Source organism: Chiloscyllium plagiosum, unplaced genomic scaffold, assembly GCF_037043375.1.
Source record: "Chiloscyllium plagiosum isolate Xiang-an unplaced genomic scaffold, Cpla_swu_hap1 HiC_scaffold_3, whole genome shotgun sequence".
Classification (NCBI taxonomy): Eukaryota; Metazoa; Chordata; class Chondrichthyes; order Orectolobiformes; family Hemiscylliidae; genus Chiloscyllium; species Chiloscyllium plagiosum.
The window spans coordinates 124,051,623-124,056,622 of NW_028270141.1; the positions used below are offsets into that span (position 1 = coordinate 124,051,623).

A 5,000-nucleotide genomic window follows, 5' to 3' on the forward strand; every position below is an offset into this window, starting at 1 on the left:
TGGCCGTAGGCGCTGGCCCCTGCCTTTTCTCCCTACTTCAAGGCGTGCTGGCCCGCCACATTTTCTTTGTTGCTCTTTCTCTTTATCCCCTTTGGCTTTTTTTTCTCTTTTCTCTTTGCTCTTCCTCCTCCGTGCGTGCTTCCCTCCCTCCGTCCCTCCAGCTGCCTTTCAGCCAGCCCTTGCCCACCAGGCTCCTGTAGTCTCCCACATCCCCACACAGGCCAACTGCAAGCCCTCCCCCTGCTTCATAGGGCCGCAGCCTGCATTCTCTCATCCTTCCACACTCCTCCACCCCTCCATTTCGGAATGCCAGGCACTGACCAGTGGGGTACCGCACGGATCAGTACTGGGACCGCAGCTTTTTACAATCTATCTTCAGGATATACAAGATGGTATTAGCAATAACATTCGCAAATTTCATCAGCTGGGTGGCAGGGTGAAATGTGATGAGGATGTTAGGAGATTACAGGGTGACCTGGACAAGTTAGGTGAGTGCTCAGATGCATGGCAGATGCACTTTCGCGTGGATAAATGGATCCTTATCCACTTTGGTGGCAAGAACAGGAAGGCAGATTACCACCTAAGTGGAATCAATTTAGGTAAAGGGGCAGTACAGAGAGATCTGGGGGTTCTTGTACACCACTCAATGAAGGTAAGCATGCAGGTACAGCAGGTAGTGAAGAAGGCTAATAGCATGCTGGCCTTCATAACAAGAGGGATTGAGTATAGAAGCAAAGAGGTCCTTCTGCAGCTGTACAGGGCCCTGGTGAGACCACACCTGGCGTACTGTGTGCAGTTCTGGTCTCCAAATTTGAGGAGAGACATTCTGGCTATTGAGGGAATGCAGCGTAGGTTCACGAGGTCAATTCCTGGAATGGCGGGATTACCTTACACTGAAAGACTGGAGCGACTGGGCTTGTGTACCCTTGAGTTTAGAAGACTGAGAGGGGATCTGGTTGAGACATATAAGATGATCAAAGGATTGGACACTCTGGCGGCAGGCAACATGTTTCCGCTGCGGGGTGAGTGCCGAAACAGAGGACACAGCTTAAAAATACGGGGTAGACCATTTAGGACAGAGATGAGGAGAAACTTCTTCACCCAGAGAGTGGTGGCTGTGTGGAATGCTCTGCCCCAGAGGGCAGTGGAGGCCCAGTCTCTGGATTCATTTAAGAAAGAGTTGGATAGAGCTCTCAAGGATAGTGGAATCAAGGGTTATGGAGATAAGGCAGGAACAGGATACTGATTAAGGATGATCAGCCATGATCATATTGAATGGTGGTGCAGGCTGGAAGGGCAGAATGGCCAACTCCTGCACCTATTGTCTATTGTCCGCCTTTCCTGACTGCCACCCGCAGACAGCGTGCAGCCCCAATCCCTTTCTTTCCGCCTTTCTTGCTGATTTTGGCAGCGCTCCGCTCTCCTCCCCTCCGTGTCTCGTGCCTGCAGGAGACTGATGCCAGGCACAGCAGCAGCAGCAAAAATAACCTGCCGCTCCATTGCCTGGCACAAGACAAGTGCAGAGGGGTGACTTGAGCAGCCACTGCTGGCGGAAAAAGCCTACTGCACCTGGTATTCCCAGGCGGTCTCCCATCCAAGTACTAACCAGGCCTGAGTCTGCTTAGCTTCCGAGATCAGACGAGATCGGGCGTTTTCAGACTAGTATGGCCGTAGGCGCTGGCCCCTGCCTTTTCTCCCTACTTCAAGGCGTGCTGGCCAGCCACATTTTCTTTCTTGCTCTTTCTCTTTATCCCCTTTGGCTTTTTTTTCTCTTTTCTCTTTGCTCTTCCTCCTCCGTGCGTGCTTCCCTCCCTCCGTCCCTCCAGCTGCCTTTCAGCCAGCCCTTGCCCACCAGGCTCCTGTAGTCTCCCACATCCCCACACAGGCCAACTGCAAGCCCTCCCCCTGCTTCATTGGGCCGCAGCCTGCATTCTCTCATCCTTCCACACTCCTCCACCCCTCCATTTCGGAATGCCGGGCACTGACCAGTGGGGTACCGCACGGATCAGTACTGGGACCGCAGCTTTTTACAATCTATCTTCAGGATATACAAGATGGTATTAGCAATAACATTCGCAAATTTCATCAGCTGGGTGGCAGGGTGAAATGTGATGAGGATGTTAGGAGATTACAGGGTGACCTGGACAAGTTAGGTGAGTGCTCAGATGCATGGCAGATGCACTTTCACGTGGATAAATGGATCCTTATCCACTTTGGTGGCAAGAACAGGAAGGCAGATTACCACCTAAGTGGAATCAATTTAGGTAAAGGGGCAGTACAGAGAGATCTGGGGGTTCTTGTACACCACTCAATGAAGGTAAGCATGCAGGTACAGCAGGTAGTGAAGAAGGCTAATAGCATGCTGGCCTTCATAACAAGAGGGATTGAGTATAGAAGCAAAGAGGTCCTTCTGCAGCTGTACAGGGCCCTGGTGAGACCACACCTGGAGTACTGTGTGCAGTTCTGGTCTCCAAATTTGAGGAGAGACATTCTGGCTATTGAGGGAATGCAGCGTAGGTTCACGAGGTCAATTCCTGGAATGGCGGGATTACCTTACACTGAAAGACTGGAGCGACTGGGCTTGTGTACCCTTGAGTTTAGAAGACTGAGAGGGGATCTGGTTGAGACATATAAGATGATCAAAGGATTGGACACTCTGGCGGCAGGCAACATGTTTCCGCTGCGGGGTGAGTGCCGAAACAGAGGACACAGCTTAAAAATACGGGGTAGACCATTTAGGACAGAGATGAGGAGAAACTTCTTCACCCAGAGAGTGGTGGCTGTGTGGAATGCTCTGCCCCAGAGGGCAGTGGAGGCCCAGTCTCTGGATTCATTTAAGAAAGAGTTGGATAGAGCTCTCAAGGATAGTGGAATCAAGGGTTATGGAGATAAGGCAGGAACAGGATACTGATTAAGGATGATCAGCCATGATCATATTGAATGGTGGTGCAGGCTGGAAGGGCAGAATGGCCAACTCCTGCACCTATTGTCTATTGTCCGCCTTTCCTGACTGCCACCCGCAGACAGCGTGCAGCCCCAATCCCTTTCTTTCCGCCTTTCTTGCTGATTTTGGCAGCGCTCCGCTCTCCTCCCCTCCGTGTCTCGTGCCTGCAGGAGATTGATGCCAGGCACAGCAGCAGCAGCAAAAATAACCTGCCGCTCCATTGCCTGGCACAAGACAAGTGCAGAGGGGTGACTTGAACAGCCACTGCTGGCGGAAAAAGCCTACTGCACCTGGTATTCCCAGGCGGTCTCCCATCCAAGTACTAACCAGGCCTGAGTCTGCTTAGCTTCCGAGATCAGACGAGATCGGGCGTTTTCAGACTAGTATGGCCGTAGGCGCTGGCCCCTGCCTTTTCTCCCTACTTCAAGGCGTGCTGGCCAGCCACATTTTCTTTCTTGCTCTTTCTCTTTATCCCCTTTGGCTTTTTTTTCTCTTTTCTCTTTGCTCTTCCTCCTCCGTGCGTGCTTCCCTCCCTCCGTCCCTCCAGCTGCCTTTCAGCCAGCCCTTGCCCACCAGGCTCCTGTAGTCTCCCACATCCCCACACAGGCCAACTGCAAGCCCTCCCCCTGCTTCATAGGGCCGCAGCCTGCATTCTCTCATCCTTCCACACTCCTCCACCCCTCCATTTCGGAATGCCGGGCACTGACCAGTGGGGTACCGCACGGATCAGTACTGGGACCGCAGCTTTTTACAATCTATCTTCAGGATATACAAGATGGTATTAGCAATAACATTCGCAAATTTCATCAGCTGGGTGGCAGGGTGAAATGTGATGAGGATGTTAGGAGATTACAGGGTGACCTGGACAAGTTAGGTGAGTGCTCAGATGCATGGCAGATGCACTTTCACGTGGATAAATGGATCCTTATCCACTTTGGTGGCAAGAACAGGAAGGCAGATTACCACCTAAGTGGAATCAATTTAGGTAAAGGGGCAGTACAGAGAGATCTGGGGGTTCTTGTACACCACTCAATGAAGGTAAGCATGCAGGTACAGCAGGTAGTGAAGAAGGCTAATAGCATGCTGGCCTTCATAACAAGAGGGATTGAGTATAGAAGCAAAGAGGTCCTTCTGCAGCTGTACAGGGCCCTGGTGAGACCACACCTGGAGTACTGTGTGCAGTTCTGGTCTCCAAATTTGAGGAGAGACATTCTGGCTATTGAGGGAATGCAGCGTAGGTTCACGAGGTCAATTCCTGGAATGGCGGGATTACCTTACACTGAAAGACTGGAGCGACTGGGCTTGTGTACCCTTGAGTTTAGAAGACTGAGAGGGGATCTGGTTGAGACATATAAGATGATCAAAGGATTGGACACTCTGGCGGCAGGCAACATGTTTCCGCTGCGGGGTGAGTGCCGAAACAGAGGACACAGCTTAAAAATACGGGGTAGACCATTTAGGACAGAGATGAGGAGAAACTTCTTCACCCAGAGAGTGGTGGCTGTGTGGAATGCTCTGCCCCAGAGGGCAGTGGAGGCCCAGTCTCTGGATTCATTTAAGAAAGAGTTGGATAGAGCTCTCAAGGATAGTGGAATCAAGGGTTATGGAGATAAGGCAGGAACAGGATACTGATTAAGGATGATCAGCCATGATCATATTGAATGGTGGTGCAGGCTGGAAGGGCAGAATGGCCAACTCCTGCACCTATTGTCTATTGTCCGCCTTTCCTGACTGCCACCCGCAGACAGCGTGCAGCCCCAATCCCTTTCTTTCCGCCTTTCTTGCTGATTTTGGCAGCGCTCCGCTCTCCTCCCCTCCGTGTCTCGTGCCTGCAGGAGACTGATGCCAGGCACAGCAGCAGCAGCAGCAAAAATAACCTGCCGCTCCATTGCCTGGCACAAGACAAGTGCAGAGGGGTGACTTGAGCAGCCACTGCTGGCGGAAAAAGCCTACTGCACCTGGTATTCCCAGGCGGTCTCCCATCCAAGTACTAACCAGGCCTGAGTCTGCTTAGCTTCCGAGATCAGACGAGATCGGGCGTTTTCAGACTAGTATG

At 51.9% G+C, this 5,000-nt stretch overlaps 4 non-coding genes across 4 annotated transcripts in view; all 4 read right to left on the reverse strand.

Annotated features, from left to right (window-relative positions):
- The window catches only part of LOC148151172 (5S ribosomal RNA), a 119-nt gene extending 108 nt beyond the window's left edge, over positions 1 to 11 (reverse strand). The window contains exon 1 of the ribosomal RNA XR_015755602.1: positions 1 to 11. This exon is cut by the window's left edge and continues 108 nt beyond it. This is a non-coding gene — a ribosomal RNA (5S ribosomal RNA).
- Positions 12 to 1,557: 1,546 nt separating this feature from the next.
- LOC148151173 (5S ribosomal RNA) lies at positions 1,558 to 1,676 on the reverse strand. Its single transcript, XR_015756458.1, has one exon. It is a non-coding gene; the product is annotated as a 5S ribosomal RNA (ribosomal RNA).
- A 1,546-nt stretch (positions 1,677 to 3,222) lies between these two features.
- Positions 3,223 to 3,341, reverse strand: LOC148151174 (5S ribosomal RNA). The gene has a single exon (XR_015756459.1). It is a non-coding gene; the product is annotated as a 5S ribosomal RNA (ribosomal RNA).
- A 1,549-nt stretch (positions 3,342 to 4,890) lies between these two features.
- LOC148151175 (5S ribosomal RNA) overlaps positions 4,891 to 5,000 on the reverse strand; it is a 119-nt gene continuing 9 nt past the window's right edge. The window contains exon 1 of the ribosomal RNA XR_015756460.1: positions 4,891 to 5,000. This exon is cut by the window's right edge and continues 9 nt beyond it. This is a non-coding gene — a ribosomal RNA (5S ribosomal RNA).